The sequence below is a fragment of the Rhinolophus sinicus genome, chromosome 5, assembly GCF_057876585.1.
Source record: "Rhinolophus sinicus isolate RSI-liver-muscle chromosome 5, RSI-T2T, whole genome shotgun sequence".
Classification (NCBI taxonomy): domain Eukaryota; kingdom Metazoa; phylum Chordata; class Mammalia; order Chiroptera; family Rhinolophidae; genus Rhinolophus; species Rhinolophus sinicus.
Window position 1 is genome coordinate 26,670,782 of NC_142505.1, and position 17,978 is coordinate 26,688,759.

General features: G+C 37.4%; 1 long non-coding RNA gene across 1 annotated transcript in view; it reads right to left on the reverse strand.

Moving 5' to 3' along the window:
• The window catches only part of LOC141567099 (uncharacterized), a 231,428-nt gene extending 228,858 nt beyond the window's left edge, over window positions 1–2,570 (reverse strand). Inside the window, exon 1 of the long non-coding RNA XR_016021435.1 lies at window positions 2,430–2,570. This is a non-coding gene — a long non-coding RNA (uncharacterized LOC141567099). The remainder of the gene's footprint in view (window positions 1–2,429) is intronic.
• Window positions 2,571–17,978: the final 15,408 nt, after the last annotated feature.

A 17,978-nucleotide genomic window follows, 5' to 3' on the forward strand; every position in this document is an offset into this window, starting at 1 on the left:
CCGACTCATCTCTCTCTCTTTCTCTCCTCCCCTTCCTGAATCACCACCAAGGAGAAAATTCCTTACATCACAGTAGAGTGACCATATAATTGCACAGCCAAACTGGGACTCTTGTGACAGTGAAGGGAGTACTGTTAATAATTTTATCAAGACAAGCAACACAGAACAGGTTTGTCTGGTACAAACTGGAACAAACTGTCTCCTTATGTATGTAACACCTTTCCACAAATATGGACTCAGGACAGAAAACTATGACTCTCTCCATGGTGAGTTAACATTTAGCTCCCACACTGTTTCTCTTCCACACTGACCACTTTTCCCAGAATAGTCAGACATTCTTCCATTGCCAGAACTCTGCTTAGAATGTCCCTCCTGTCTCACCCTGAAGACATTCTCCCCCCTCCATGACACAGTTCCTGTGGGGCCTACTACAGGAAGCCTTCCTAACTCCCTCCTGTCCTCTGAACCTCCATAGCCCAACATGGGCTCCCTCCATTACAGATGTCTTGTACACTACCTTGCATGAGAGTTTCTTCAGTGGCATATTCATTTATAAAGAAGCACCTGGCTATGTGAAGCCAGTGTTGATTGGTGGACACACAAAAGTCCATGCTTCTCATTTGTTTTAACATAAAGAACATCCTTCGATAGTTCAGACTGAGCTTGCCAGAACCAAAATGTGTACCTAAATGGTTTTCAGTAATTTCCAAAGATGAGAGATGATGCCTTTTCATGGCTCTTGATTCTTGTGTCAGACCTTGGAATTAATGATTTTGTTCTAAGCACATTTCTTTACCAAACATATCCCACTGATGGTATTTACAAGGCAGTAACAAGCATAGTCTGGTTCTTCAAGGTCTCTTTGCCCAAGTAATACCATATCCAGTTGGTCTCCCTCTAATTGTGGCTGATTGGTTCACTTGAAAATAACTGCCATTTGTCATCACCATGCAATATGCCAACATAAATGAAGATTTATGGTTTTTCATGCATCAGTCCTAGGCCCTGTTGCTAACCTAATATTCCTAAAATTGTGGCCTGTGCAATCTACATCAGAACTGCAAGGGTATTTGTTAAAATTTCTATCCCAGTTCTACTACATTCAATTTGTCTTCTTGGTTGGCGCTCAGCATACTGCATTTTAAGTATATTCCCCAAATGATTATAAGGCATGAGGTAGTTGGAAAGTCACTGCTCTAACTAAATTGAATTAAATAAAATCTTACTTTAGTTTTAGTGCAACTCCCTTCTTTCTTGCTTTCCTTCCTTCCTTCTTTCCTTCCTTCCTTCCCTCTTCTTTTTTTCCATCTTTCTTTCTCTTTCTTCACTCATTAAAGAAAAATTCACAATGTGATATATAAATGATGAATTACAGAATTGCACACTTGAAACCTATGTAATTTTACCAACCATTGTCACCTCAATAAACTTTAATTAAAAAAAAAATTAAAATTAAAAAAACAAACAAAAAAGTGGCAATAGATGTAAGTTTAAAAGAATGAAAATTTGGTTGCATTTTCTCCTTTTGTCACTGTCCTTTCCTCCACATACTTATAAAATGCATCTCACCTCTAACCATCAGACATAAGGATATAGATAGGACAATTAATGAAAGCAGAACCTGCGAGAAGTTACTTTCAGTTATTATTTATTCAGCAATCAACTTATTTGATAATTTTCATCTGATTGGACAGACTCTTAGATTATTACCTATGTTGTCTAATATATTAGCCACTAACCATGTGTGGATATTCAGCACTTGGAATGTAATTAGTCTGAAATGAGATAGTCTCTGAGTAGAAATATATCCCAGATTTCAAACACTTGTTATAAATACAAGAACGTGAATTACCTCATCAGTAATTTCATATTGATTTTATATTTAAGTGATAATATGTTGGATATTGGGTTATATAAAATATATTATTACAATTAATTTTACTTGTTTCTTTTTATTTTATTTAATATAGCTACTAGAAAGTTTAATATTAAACACATGGCTCACATTATATTTCTACTGAATAGTGTTGTTGTAGATGCCTGTTATATCTTACTTGGCAAAGTACCCAAACTAGGTGAAGTAGAGGAGCCAGGATCAGACAGAAGACAGTTCTGGAAACACAGGAACCCTAAAGGACATAACTCCCATCACATAGGATTAAATCCAAAATCTACATCTTAAATACACTGCCCAGAGGATTCTAGTAGAAAGATTTAATCCCAGTACCATCTCCTATAAAACCTTATTTTGAATGATATTGCAGGAGTTTAACTTCAAATGTTGTATTTGTGCTTTCTTTCTTTATCCTTATTTAAATTCATGCTCTTCCCATAAGCTAATTCTAAGAAATCCTACCAAGTTAGGGGCTGAGTGAGGGGTTCAAGTAAAGTGTGATACCATAAAAAAAATTTTCTTTGTGTTTACTTACTTTTTGCAGGAGCCCACTTGATGCATGGAAGTTGGAGTTGGATAGAGATGATGACAGGAAAGGGAAGCAGAGTTCAACCTCGTTTCCTGTAGCAAAAAGAACAGAGTCACAGATCACCCCCTTATCTAAAGCTCCATTCCTCCTAAGCTGATGTATTTTGCTCTTACAACCACAGATAATTTGGCTTTTCCAGAAGCACTTCCTTTGTTTCTTATCAGTTTGTACATCAACTGCAAGGGTGATATTGGAGTAGCTGAATCCTCCAGTGGCCTATTAGAATCTAAGGTCAGAGCACAGTTTTTTCCCTAAGACAGATATTGGATGTAAGGGTTTCCTCAAGCAAAGAATCTCACTCACAAAATTCTAGATAACTATCTATAGCATGTCTTCTTTACAGTTGTTATTATGGTGACTTAAAATGTTTAGGCCTTTAGAGTGCTTCAGATAAATCAAAAGAAAACCAGGCATCAAAACCACATACTAAAAAATATTTTTTTTAATTGGGGAATATTGGGAAACAGTGTGTTTTTCCAGGGCCCATCAGCTCCAAGTTGTTGTCCTTCAATCTAGTTGTGAGGGCCAGCTCAGCTCCAAGTCCAATGGCCATTTTCAATCATTGCAGGGGGCGCAAGCCCCCATCCCATGCGGGAATTGAACTGGCAACCTTGTTGTTAAGAGCTCACGCTATACCCAACCAAGCCATCTGGTTACCCCTCAGGCAGCTCAGCAGCATCTCAGTGGCAGCTCATTGTCTTCAATCTAGTTGTGGAGGGCACAGCTCTCTGGCCCATGTGGGAATCGAACCTGCAACCCTGTTGTTCAGAGCTCGTGCCCTAACCAACTGAGCCATCTGGCTGTCCCTAAAGTTTTTATATCAGTGTTATTCATAATAGTCCCGTTATGTTCACCAATAGTAGAATAGATAAATGAACATGATACCATCCAAACAAGAGGTAATATAAAGCAATAAGCACAATCACACAACACCATGGATGAACCTCATAACATAACATTGAGAAAAAGAAGCCAGACACAAAAGAGTACATATATGTGTGTGTGTGTGTGTGTGTGTGTGTATACATATATATATAAACATATGTATATGTATATATATATTAATCTTACCTATATAAAGTACCTAACCAGGCAAAAGTAAGCTATGTTGTTATAAGTAAGAACGATGGTTACCCCTGGGGGTGGGTTAATAGTAGCAAGAAGGGAGCTAGGAGGGCGTCTTGGATGGTGGTCATACAAATGTGTTCAGGCCATAAAAAGTGACTGAGCTTCACACTTATGGTATGTACACATTTCCATATGTATGTTCTACTACAGTAATAAGTAAAGAAGAAACCACAGAAAGAGAAAAGGAGGAGGAGGATGGGAGCATCAGGGCTTCTATCTGAGAGATTTTTATTGGCCTCTGTCCTGCCCACTGCCATAAGACTCAGAAAATATCCCAGTCCAAACCCACCGAAGAGAAGACAGCACACGCACGCGCGCACACACACACACACACACACACACACACACACACACATTGTAATCTTCAGAAAAACTTCCAATCTTTTCTCATGAACTTTATATTAAAAAGGGATGCAGACTGAGATTCCCATGCTAATCTATCATCTTGTTGTTATTCCAGGATCTTTACACTACTTCTGTAGTATGCTTTGAAGAAGCAGGGTGTGTAGATAAGTGGGCTGTTATCAGGGAGTTCAGGAGATAACCCTGACAATCTAAGCTTCATTCACAGGAACTACAAAACCAATAGAAGGGACAAAAAGAATTCCACTGAACAACTAATAAACATTCAAAACTTGAGAAAATTCAGGGGAGAAGAGCAAGTACTTTCAAAAGCTTTCTGCCAGTTCTCTGAGTTATAAGACTTATGATTGATTATAGACCTCTATTATTGTTATTCCTTCAAAATAAAATTCATTACAGAATGAATAGGGCATTTATTCCTTCATTCAACACATATTGATTGAACACCTAATAAAGGTAAGGTGCTGTATTAGATGCTGACTGTATAAGAGGAATGAGTCGTGATCTCTGATTTTTTAGGGTACCATCGATTAATGGGAGAAAAGACAAGTAAAGAATTAAAACATACAATAGTAATAGAAAAAAAGCACAGATTATTAAGACAGCAGAGATGCATAAGCACTTCCTGTGCTGGGTTGTATCTATAATAGGTGATGGGAGATTATATGCTTTCAAGATTAAAATCACTGAAGTTAGCTTGAACCAAATGGAGATTTTACTGGATGGATAAAAACAAGCACATTTTATGAAATCCACAGCAAAAGTGCAGCAACTCCAAAAACCTTGGATTGTGTTCTGAACGGGTCACCAAGAATTGAGGAGGCAAATTGCTCCATCTCATGGGCTCTTCTCTTTTGGTCTCATCTAGAGTTTCTGCCTCCTGCTTCTGTAGGTTGGCTTTATTCTTCTCTTTCTCTTTTGGTCACTTTTCCTGATGCATTTAGCACTTGAGGAAGCACAGCCCCGATTTATATCATCTCTAAGTTTGGGATCCCAACAGAGATGATGTCCCCATTTTAACTTTCCAGGAAACTTGCATCCTAGCGTTGTAGAGTAGGTGCTCCCTGAAAGTGGAGGCATCGCATTTATTCCTGAAAGTGAGTACTGTCTCTACAGAAAGTCTCACAGAAAAGGTGATGTTTCAGTTCAGTTTTGAAAGGTGGGTAGAGCTTTGCTAGCAAACAAGAAGAGTCTGAACATTCCAAATAAATAATGCAAAATGTGAAAATGCAGAAAAGCATGAATTATTCTAGTAGTGGTTTTCTAAAAGTCACTCTCAAGGCTTTTAGACACATAAGGGTTAGAAGTTTTCCTACAGAGTAGGAAGACCATTTTGGCAAAACAAATCTAAAGAAAGTCACTGTTAAAAAACATCCTTAAATTACCCATGTCTCCCAAAGCTGTGTGAAAATGACTAGCTGCTAAGGAAGTGTTAGCTGGAATGAGTTAAGAGAGAAGTCATTTATAAAGATGCAACAGTCTTTTGAAGCTCATAAACAGAAATTCTATTAAACTAATAGTCAATGGTGATAATAAAAACAAACACGATAAATCTCTCAGCCTGAAAATAGGTTAATATCTTTCAAAGAGAATGCACGTATTCAAAAGCCAGATGTGAGATAACAAACCCCTAAAGATTTCGTGAATTTTCATTGTTATATTTGTAACCTCTCAACTTCTACTTTCTTTAGTAAATATGAGTTATGGCAGTGATTTCCAAGTGTCTCTAGTGGCAATGATAATCTGAGTAAATCAGATATGTACTTGGCACTCTAACACATACAGCAATGACTTCCTTCCCCAGCATGCAGGTTTATGTTACCATTTATTTACTGTTTCTGTTTCTAATATTTTCAAAGTTGTGTCCTGAATGAAGTACAATTTCTTCCACCTTAATAAGGTTGTGTTTTGTCTTTTTCATGGATTTATCAAAACTCTTTTAGCCAATTCAGAAGACCACTGCTCTGAATTTCAATCAATCGAGTCTTGAAAGCCTTGGTCTTGGCTTCAAAGCCTCCTTAGACTTTCCACAGTCTCCAAAACAATGGCAAGTCCTTAGTCACTCCAAGGGTTAGGTGTCTTATCTGAAAACTACAGTTGTCTATTATCATGAATTTGAAAATGTACTCAAGATGATTTGATGTTCTACCTTGGTCCTTTACCAAAGAAGTCGCATTTTTGTCTGTTTTTGATATTGAGGTTTTGAGAAAGATTTTATCTAAATAAAGGCTTTCTCTTCAAATGTTTGAAACCCTTTGACCTAACTAATGTCTCAGTTTCTTTCCATTTCTCAATGTCTATAATTATGGGGAAGAGCACAGGAGCAGTGGCTTTCTTTTTCGTAAAGGCAGGCTTTGTGATTGCACTGCTTAGCCCAGAGGAAAAAATAAAATTCATTATGACATGGCTGGAGTATTAGCAAATTCAAGATCAAAAATCTCTCTGGGGTCCTTGGCTAAAGACTTCAACCAAGAGCATCTCAGAACTGAAATAAAAACAGATAAGGATAGAGCAAACAGCCTCTTGAAGCATGAATTGAAGAGCTTTATTCACTGCTATAACCTATCAATTGCTTCCCGTTTTCATAAGATTTTTCTATATTTAGATTCCAATTACCTAAAGGGTTACTATTCACTCCTTCAAAGTTCTCTCTATATAATTGAAATTATTACTGAGAAAAGCAAGGATCAGACAACCGATATTGATATTGATCTTTTCCCTAGAGAAAAAGCTTATGGTTTGCCCAGTGGACTTTAAACCAGTGGTTCTCAAAGGTGGTATAAGACCAAGGGCATCAGCATCACCGAGGAACTTGTTTGAAATGTATAATCTGGGACCCCATCCTAGATGCTCCAAATCAGAAACTCTGGGGGTTAATCCAACCAACCCAGCCACCTGTGTTTTAGCAAGTCCTCCAGGTGATTCCGTTACATACTCAAGTTTGAGACTCATTGCTCTAAACTATCACTTCCTCTTGGACCAGTGGCAAGTACCATGACTGAGGAGATGGTAGAGACACACTGTGTAAGTACTTGAAAGATGGAAAATTGCTAATCAGAGATACTACCTTTTCCTTTCCCTCATTTCTTGCTTTTCCTTACCCAGAAAAATAAAAATGTTTTCTTCGGGGATACTTTTATCTTGAAAAAAATGGCAGGAAGTCAAGAAAGGAATTAAATGAAAAGGATTTCAGAAATAAGTCTGAGATATGTGAGGACTCTCAACTCCAATCAATGATGCCAGTACAATCAATGCAACTGTGATTCTATTAACCTATAAGCTGTTACCTTGGGCACACACTGGCATTAGATTCAGTGGCTCATAATTCCAGATGCAGTAAAGACAACTTTCTACCATAGGTCCTAGCTATTCTTCAGCCCTTCCTCTTGACTGTTCTTCCCACACCATCCCCAATATTTTTACTATTCTGAAATAAAGATGTATCTAAACTTATTCAGAAATCTAAGTCACATGCTTCTGTAAGCTTTTATGCTACCAGGAACATAATTTTTGCTGAAAGAATTGACTCTACTGTTAGCTGGTTACCAGCTGCCTGCTGCAGTCATTTTCAAGGAGGTGAAATTATCCTTCATTTGCTCTTCTGATTGATGGTAGCCTGGGGTTTTAAACAACTGTTTCTTTAGAAAGGTGGTAATATTAGAGTGATGGGGATAGAATGACTTTGGTATGTGTCATACATAATCTGTTTGCAAAATGCTGTAAGACTTTTAGACAAAAGGCAACATTTGATTACATAAAAGCCACTTTTGGAGGTCAAATTTACCTACTGAGACAATGTTTTTGTGATTATTTACCATTTATTACCTTTCTCTATATGCCAGCTTACAGAATTCAGGAAAGGGGGTCCATGGCCTAACCCACATTCTAAAAGTCATTAAAATATTGGGAGAGGGAAGAATTTTCTTGAAAGGAAGAACAATAATAACCCCCTTACCCGTGCATTGTGCCTTGTGATTTAAAACGGGTTTTCATATACACAGTATTACAACTGTACAGTAGATAAGATGGGAATAATTATCCAATTTATATAGACAAAAACTGAAGCTCATGGAAGTTAAAGGTCTTACCAAAGTTACACGGCTACTAAATGGTAGAGTTCACTCTGACACAGAAGGATGTCATTCATTTCTGTGTCTTGAAAGGAAGAAAAATTGAAAGAAAAGAGAGAAATGATATAAACATTACTCAGATAAACAAGTTCCACTTTCCCAAGTTCTCAATGTTTCCCCACTGGCTAGTTTGAGCTACCCTGCCCTCATCCTGCCCTGGGCTCCACAGAATAATTCTTACAGCCATGCAGCATATCTGAGAAGTAATCTATCTTTCGTATCAGAATACAGTCAGTCTGGGGTGTAGAACATAGATGGTAAGACCAGTTACAAGAGAGAAATAGGATCCAATGGCTATCAATATAGGATTTACTATTTTTTGATAAGATGGCCATCCTACTATATCGTTATCAAAAATGTTCTTTTTAAATCTTCCACTAGATATGTTTGAGAACCAGTTATCAAAATGTCCAATAGGGTTTAGAATATGGACAGTAAGCATGGTTTCACTTACAAGCCTTCCTTCATGAACATTAAGCAATATGTGCCTTGTGTAACTCAATTTAAGTGGAAGGAAATAAAACATGTACCAAATGACTACTGTGTGATAAAGGTGAATCCAGTTGCTTCAACATACATTATTTCATTTAAGTTTCACAATGAACCTCTAAAGTAGACATTATGACCTTCGTATTACAGATTCATTCTCTCAACTGACAATTTTTCAGCTCTTACTTTGTGCTGTCCCCTGAAGAGAAAACTGTGAAAAAATAATCTGTACCTTTGAATCATTCATCCTTTATTGCAAGAGAAACACAGATAGTGATGAAACAATAAGGCAATGCAGTGATAGAAAATAGGCCAACAACATTATGACAATCAAGAAAGGGCAGTTAACTGAGCTGAATCTTCAACAGTAAGTAACAATTAATCAAGCAAAGGAAAGGAAAGAGAGAATTCTAAGGAGAAATACAGATCAGCCAAAAAAGAAAAAAAAATGGGAACAAGAAATGGTATGTGGAATAAATTTTAAAAAGCAAGGGGAACTTTAAAAAGAAGAGTGTAAAGGGTTGGGATGGTAAGTGGAATAAGCCATGTTGAGAAACTTGACTTTGTCTCAGGACAATGGGGATACACTGAAAAGAGAAACAGAGCATAGTGAGATCAGGACTTTAAGTTGAACGTCCAATGCAATATGAAGGACGGGCTTACGCGGAGCAACACTGGAGAGAAGAACATACATAGTAGAGCCTCGCAGTATTCAGGCAAGAGATGATGAAGACCTGAATTTTGACAGTGAAACTAAGGTTGGGGATAAAAGGAGAGATTTAAGAAATATTTGAAACAACAACAAAAAGTATCAGCACTTAATGACCAAAAAATAAATGAAGAAATAAGGTCTAGTAAGTAAAATAGTTCCCTCAAAGCAACATGGTCCTGACCATATGGCAGGGCCTGAAATCCAACTCCATGAGGGAGGAGGAGAATAAGGGATTAAGCATCCTTCTTGTATACACTGCATACTTCTAATTCAGGAAACATAACTGACATACTGCTTTTCACTCCGTATGTGTACATTCATTAATACACAACTTGTTTCCCCGAATTTTGTAGGTACATTAATATGCCATGCTCTAGCATTGAGGTTAGGGGTGAATGGTAAGAGAGAAATCTAACTCTTCTAAAGAAATCTAAAGGTCAGGGTGATTTGGAAATTAGATCTTAAAACAGAGATGGAATATTCAGAGAGTAACTTGAAAATAGTAATAGAATAAAAACAGCAAAAAAAAAAAAAATTACTTGTGTAACAGCAGGTTTCAGAGGCATAACTTAGAAATTTCTTTTACTGAATTAAGTTCAAACTGTTTTTTCATCTATATAGAAGTCTTCATCTTTGATTTATCCCAGAACAGTTGACTAGCATTATCTGGTTAGGAAAATGTAAGGAGAGCACTCCCAAGGAAGGAAAGAGGAACAGGACCTTTGTACCTGGGAACAGTAGGACACCCCACCCCACCCCACCCAATCTACAATCTTGGCAGCCAGAGAAACTGCTAGAGAGTGTAGGGGCTGAGAAGCCTATAGGGAAGGAAAGGAATCATAAATCCATCCAGAGAACCAATGGCAATACAGCCTCTTCAATGGTCCTTGCCAGGAAATGGCCCATGTACCCAAAGGGGATATCAATATCAGAAGAGATGCTCTGGCCTCAGGTATAGCACTGAGTACCTGAGAACAACATGCAAGCTGCAGGTAGAAGTTCATTTGGACAGAGATCTTTTCATGGTATCCATACAAACTGTGGCTTGACTTACGAGTATAGCGTGGAAAGACCTGTAACGTTGGTAGCCAAATGATGGACACCACTGCAGCTCATACAAGCATCTGCATGAGGAAGGCATCATTGCAGTGGCAGTCATTCACTGGGCTATGCAAGAGGAATATTCAACGATGACTCCATGTTGCTACCGCAGCAGAAGCCACAGCAGGAGGAGATCTGTTCAAACTCTTCAATTCTGTAGACCCGGCATCTGCTCCATTAGGCTGAATTAGCAACTAGGATTTGAATAACATTTAAGAATTGGGAGAGGTAGGAGGGTCTCAAGCATTAGATTATTTGTTGATGGAGTCTGTGGGTGCTCAAGTAATTAATCAAAATAACAAAAGTGATCCAAATATATTTGTGCCCCAAGCTGGTAAAACTGAATGCACTATATTAATTTTTTTTAAATTAAAGTGTATTGGGGTGACAATTGTTAGTAAAATTACATAGACTTCAGGTGTACAATTCTGTATTACATCCTCTATAAATCCCATTGTGTGTTCACCACCCAGAGTCAGTTCTCCTCCCATCACCATATATTTGATCCCCTTTACCCTCATCAAAAATATTCTGTTATATCTATTTCCTTTATCTTTAACGATGCCCTTTAATTTTATGCATGCTTTCTAGAGCACATGATTGATTAGATAAAGAATTTCCACAGTAACATGATGAGTTTTATAAAAGACACTAGAATACCCAGTTTACAGATGAGAAAAGTAACGGCAGAGCTGAGACGAGCATTGTAACTTGGTCCATGATGCCCCACATGTACTCTATTTGTCTCTCCTGCTCCTGCCTTTGAAAGTTCCAATCTGCATAGCTGTTTGTAAATTAAAACAGAAGGCTAAATTAAAAGGGAGAGGAAGCAAGCCAGGTCTGACAGTGATATTAATCCTTCCGAAATCGCTGGTCTTTTCAATTAACAACCTCTTTCTGAGATGTTTATTGCTCTTGGCTTGAACTGAGGTCATTAAAGTACTCATGAGCAGGGCTCTCAAAAAGCCTGCTTAAACACTCTCGACAAGGGTTTTGGTACCACTTCTGCTTTGCATAGATTCAGAGAGAAGGCATAATAAAGCAGGCCCCAGAGCTGTCATTTTTGCCTCTTTTCCTCTGTTTTATTACCCGAGTTCATGAGCCTGTTCAGAATTCACCCCTGGATCTACTCCATCATCCCAGGGAGAAACCTACATACTTTATTTCAAACGTAGGTCTGAAAGAAAGTAAATATATAAATTAAGTAAGCCCTTACGTACAACATAAACTCCACCTAACCTCAATGTGATGTTTGCACATCCGACTGAAAAAGACCCCGCATAAAAAGCACGCTGCCCGGAAAGATGAATCACGGCAGCTTTATTAACTTGCACTGAATTAGCCTCCTCACACTGGAATATTTTACAGCATTATTTTATTGGCAGTCACTGTCACCAAATAAACTACAAAGTAGTGACTGATGGAGTAGAACTAGACAGCTTGACGGATCTAGATTACTTGTAAAAGAGAAGTATTTTGCCAAGCGCTGCAACAATAAAGCAATCCTGATGCTCATAAAAAGAGATAACGGATGGTGGCAAATCTCAGTTGAGCCCGGACTTGGGAAAATTACCTGGTGGAGATAAATCTGACATCGGAAGACTTGATATTTTCAAATGCATGACTTGCCTTTTGTTTTTATTTTGTTTATTTTTATTTTTTTATGACAGAAGGCAATAATATTCTAAACATACTGCAGTTTATTGCTGTAGCCAAACACATCATGCTCTCATTATACTCAACATTTGGGAGAAAAATAACTAGACTATAGTAGAGGAAGCTGCTCAAAGTGAGCATGAAGCATTCTGTACACAAGGAATGAGTGATTCTTGTCTTTTTTCCTTAACATTCTGATTGCCCTTTATTCATCTAGAAACGACTAACTAAATCTTTTTCCCAGAAAAAGGGTATAACCTATCAAATGGTTTCAGAGATGATAGAAAGTTTAAATTTTAAGTGTGTAATGCCATTTTTTTTTAAGTTTACTGGGATGACAATTGTTAGTAAAATTACATAGATTTCAGGTGTACAATTCTGTTACATCATCTATAAATCCCATTGTGTGTTCACCACCCAGAGTCAGTTCTCCTTCCATCACCATATATTTGATCCCCCTTACCCTCATCTCCCACCCCCCTCCCCCCTTACCCTCTGGTAACCACTAAACTATTGTCTGTGTCTATGAGTTTTTGTTTCTCATTTGTTTGTCTTGTTCTTTTTGGTTTATGTATCACATATCAGAGAAATCATATGGTTCTCTGCTTTTTCTGTCTGACTTATTTCGCTTAACATTATACTCTCAAGATCCATCCATGTTGTCACAAATGGTCCTATTTCATCTTTTCTTACCACCGAATAGTATTCCATTGTGTATATATACCACGACTTCTTTATCCATTCATCTGTCGAAGGACATTTTGGTTGTTTCCATGCCTTGGCCACCGTAAATAAAAGCTGCAATGAACATTGGAGCACACGTGTCTTTATGGATAAATGTTTTCGGATTTTTTGGGTAGATACCCAGGAGAGGGATTGCTGGGTCATATGATAATTCTAGTCATAATTTTTTGAGGAACTTCCACACTGCCTTCCGTAGTGGCTGCACCAGTCTGCATTCCCACCAACAGTGTATGAGGGTTCCTTTTTCTCCACAGCCTCTCCAACACTTGTTACTATTTGTCTTGTTGATGGTAGCCACTCTGACTGGGGTGAGGTGATATCTCATTGTGGTTTTTATTTGCATTTCTCTGACGATTAGTGATGTTGAGCATTTTCTCATATGCCTATTTGCCATTTGTATGTCCTCTTTGGAGAAATGTCTCTCCAGGTCCTCTGCCCATTTTTCAATTGGGTTGTTTGTTTTTTTTGTTGTTGAGTTGCATGAGTTCTTTGTATATTTTGGATATTAGCGCCTTATCGGAGGCACTGTTTGCAAAAGTCTTCTCCCATTCAGTTGGTTGCCTCTTTATTTTGTCGATGGTTTCTTTTGCTGTGCAGAAGCTTTTAAGTTTCATATAGCCCCATTGATTTATTTTATTAAGTGTGTGATGCCATTTTACCAATGTTTAACAGTGGGCAGAATTCATTTCATCCCATGAAGGAGAAACTTCAATCTCTTGAGTATAATAAAATAACAATAATAATAATAATAATAATAATAATTGGCTATGTAAAGACGATGTTCTGAACTACATAAAAATGAGGGGTTTCAAACATCAAGGAGGTAAAGGGTCATGTGCCAGAACTACCTTTCCTATAATCAGGTCTCACGATTTCACCTATGTAGTTCAAAATTTTGCCTACAGGGGAAAACCCAAACCATTTACATGGACACATATGACCTTCGCTATTGGGCCCCAGCTAGCTTTCTAACTTCAGTTCCCATCCTTTACCTTGGAACATCCAGCTCCCAGGTCCCATGACATTTCATTCTTCCATACCTATTCACATGACTTTTCCCTGCCAAGAAACTTTTACATTACTGCCTATTCAGAGGTAGGCACTGCTTTCTACCTACCTCTTCAGCAGATACCTCAAACCTTACTGGCAGTTCTTGCTTAGGGCTTAACTCTCCCAATGGAGATAAAATAGTTACAGATTGCGGCTCTGCTAGACTTTTATGAATCAGTTCAGTGCCTTGCACAGGTTCTGGGATACAACAGGGACTCCATAAATGTCTGAATTAAGTAAACAATTTTTAAAATTGTGCATATGACTATCCTCCTCACTACTTAGAGATTTCCTCGAGAACTAGAACTCTGTTTTATTTACCATACTATTCCTGACTCAACTGTCCCACAAAATGCTTGATGTGTACAAAACATTTTATTATTATTTTACTAAATAAATAAAAAAATGAGCAGGGATGCTTTTTAGACACAAATACCTAAATTTAAATCTAGGCTACCACTTACTGAATTATAAACTGGAGTCAGTTCCTAATTTTCTTCAGCTCTAAAAGTATAGTAAAAGGATCTACCCCAGAGGGTTACCATGAAAATCAAAGTAGTGACATGTGACATGTACATGGAATAGCCTACTGTTTGACACTTGGCACATGCTTTATAAATGTTGGTTCATTCTTCCTGCTATATCTGGTTCAATTAGGAATATTTCCAGCTGTGGGTCATAGAACACCCAATAGGCTGTGCCTTAAACAAATGTTGGCCTAGTTTTCTTAAATAGCAAGCAGCACAGCAGTAAGTGAAAGTTGGTGACTTTTTTCTACTATCCACTGGCTGGAGTCTGAGACTGATCAGCTCTCCATATCTATCACTCTCAATAAGACCACCCTTCCCCCACCCTCTACATCACCATCATCAGGTAAGAAGAAGGTCCCTAAAATCCTGCTTGCTCCTAGCAAGGCCCCTCTCACCCCAATATGCATCCATATTCATCCACACTAGCTGCCTTGCGACCATCAAGGAAAATTTAATTTCATACTCTTAATTTATATTTCATAACATAAAGTCCAGGAGTCATCTCTAACATTCCAGACTCTAATTGCCAAATGGGTTGTTCAGCTGTGAAATGTACCCACACCCTTGCACTTCCTAGCCTTCTCTTTTCCCTGCATTATTTTTCTCCTTAGAATTATTGATCATTTTGACATACCATACACACACTCCAACACCCACACCCACACACCCTAGGAAATTTTTTTTTCTGTCTCTCTTCTTACATTAGAATGTGAGAGTCATAAAAGCAGGAACATTTGTCTGTTGTTTTCACGGTTCTATATTCAAAATCTAAAAGAGTATGTTTGTAACAGGTAAATGCCCAATAAATACTGGTTGAAAAATGAAAGAAATGGCTGAAGCATTGATTCAGATGTTCATTGATGACATCAAAATTCTACTCCTTTCCAAATTTGAGCTCCACAGTTTTCAGCATATTGAGTTGGAAGGTGCCTACTCCACTTCTAAGCATTAGTCACATGTCAGAAAGGAAGAAGAGGATAGGCAAAAGCTTCAAAAGTTTTTGTTTGTTTGTTTGTTTTTATCCTACCCTCTTTCTCTATTTTTAAAAATAAATGTTTCCCCAAATGCTTTTGGTAGATTTCTACTTACATATTATTCATCAGTACATACTATTCCTAACAGTGTCACATGTTACACTTAATTTCAAGGGAGGCTGTGAGTCCAGTTTAAATTTCCTAATAAGCAAAGGAAGTGAGAAGGGATTGGAAATGGGTTTTGAGCCATATATTTCTCTGTGATCTTGCATATTATTTATACTTGAGTAAATTAGAATTTAAAGCACCATCTACTACATGGAAAGAGCAGGTAAGGAATCTTGAATGTAGTATGATTCCATAGGTTAGAAGAGAATATAGATACATACATTTATATCAATGAAGGAGAGCAGGAGTATCAACACTTCAAAATTATAGGCAGTAAAACCCAGCATTTACATTGGTTTTAGAAAGTTTCTTGAATTTAGATTTGCATAGGATGGGTCTTTCTTGCTCAGACTGAATCCGAGTTCAACTTCTATAAGCCATTTCTAACAAATTTTTTAAAATAAGAAGTTTCTTAGTTAAAAATGGCTTGAAAAGATAAGAGCTATCCTTTGAGTGTCTACTATACTCTAGATGCTTTGCATACTCTGAGTCATTTAACCCATGCCACAATAATCCTTTAAGATAAGTATTAATATCTTCAATGTAGAGACGTTATCATCACCTGTTTTAGAGATGAGAAAACTGAGGTTCAGAGATTTTTTTTGGAGACTTTTAGTCTTAGCAAAAGGGATCGCAAGAATCTGAACTAAGTTTGGTTTGATTCCACAGTGCAGTTATCCAGCTATGTTCCATGTTCTTCCTCACACAAAAGGGTCATATTACAGTGTCTCAACAAAGTTGTGCACTGGATATGGAAAATAGTATGGAGGTTCCTCAAAAAATTAAAAATAGAACTACCTTATGACCCAGCAATTCCACTTCTGGGTATTTATCCAAAGAAATCCAAAAGACTAATTCAAAAAGATATATGCACCCCTATGTTCATTGCAGCAGTATTTACAATAGCCAATATATGGAAGCAAACTAAGTGCTCATCAATAGATAATTGGATAAAGTGGAAGTACATGTAGACAATGGAATATTACTCAGACGTAAAAAATAATGTAATCTTACCATTTGTGACAATATGGATGGACCTAGTGGATATTACGCTAAGTGAAATTAGTCAGGCAGAGAAAGACAAATACCATATGATTTTACTCATATGTGGAATCTAAAGAACAAAATAAGTAAACAAATAAAACAGAAACAGACTCATAGACACAGAGAACAAGCTGATGGTTGCCAGATAGGAGTGGGGTTAGGAGGCTGGGTGAAAATGGTGAAGGGATTAGTAAGTACAAATTGGTCATTACAAAATAGTCACAGGGAATATAGTCAATAATATTGTAATAAATATGTATGGTGCCATGAGGAAACTAGAGTTATCATAGGATCATTTCATATATTATTAATGTATGAATGTGTAACCACTATGCTGTACACCTGAAATTAATATAAAATAATATTGCATATCAAATGTAATTGAAAAAAAAGTTAGTTGTGCACTGCAATATAATTAGCCTATTTTCTCTTCCTAATCAAGTTGCTGACCCATCCTTGATGAACCATGGTCCCACAGATTGATTCAAAGTTGACGTTCTTTCCCCAGGGATTCTTGGATCAAAGAGAAAATGGAAAGTGACTAGATTATAAAGGCTTTCATCAATTGAAAAATAAAGTGCAGGGAGTTGAGATGTCAACCAGACTACCATTATCTCTGATCAATACTGAGTACCTTTGTCAACACAGCAAATCCTTAAGTAGAGAAGACCCTGTCAATAAAGGTGAAAGGGATAAATTGTGCCATGGACAGAGCTAGAGAGTCTGTATCATTTTTTCATTTGCTTTTGGGCTTCATGGAAATGGTTTCTATTAAAAGTCCTCTTGATAACTGTTGATGCCAATCCTCAGGAGAGTGATTATTTACACTGCCAGTTCCCTCCCCCTTTCCACACTCCTCCAAAGTTTGGTATGCATGAAGCAAGAGAGGAGAAGGAATGGATGAGTGGCCATTGCCTACTTCAGTTCATATCCTTTCTTCATCAGCCTCAAAACCACAGAAAATTTCCAATTATTAACTAACACTATATGGAAAAGTAGAGGGGGGAAGAAAACCTTTCTTCTCTCTAAAACAATTTATGGTCTGACTACAAGACTGTACCTAGGTATCCCCAAAACTATCAAGGCTGAAATAAGTAGAAAAATTGGAAGAGAAAAACTAGCATTATTGAGAAAAATTTTGCTGGATACTTCATATATATATATCATTTCTCAGAATTCCCACAGCAATACTGTAAGGTGTGTATTATTTTCATTATTTTACGGATGAGGAAACTGAGGTTCAGTAGAGCCCAAGATCAGTAGTATAGTCATGTGTTGCTTACCAATGGGGATATTGTTCGGAGAAATGAATCATTAGGTGCTTTTTGTTGTGTGAACATCACAGAGCGCACTTATACAAACCTAGATGGTATAGCCCACTACATATCCAGGCTATATGGTAAAAC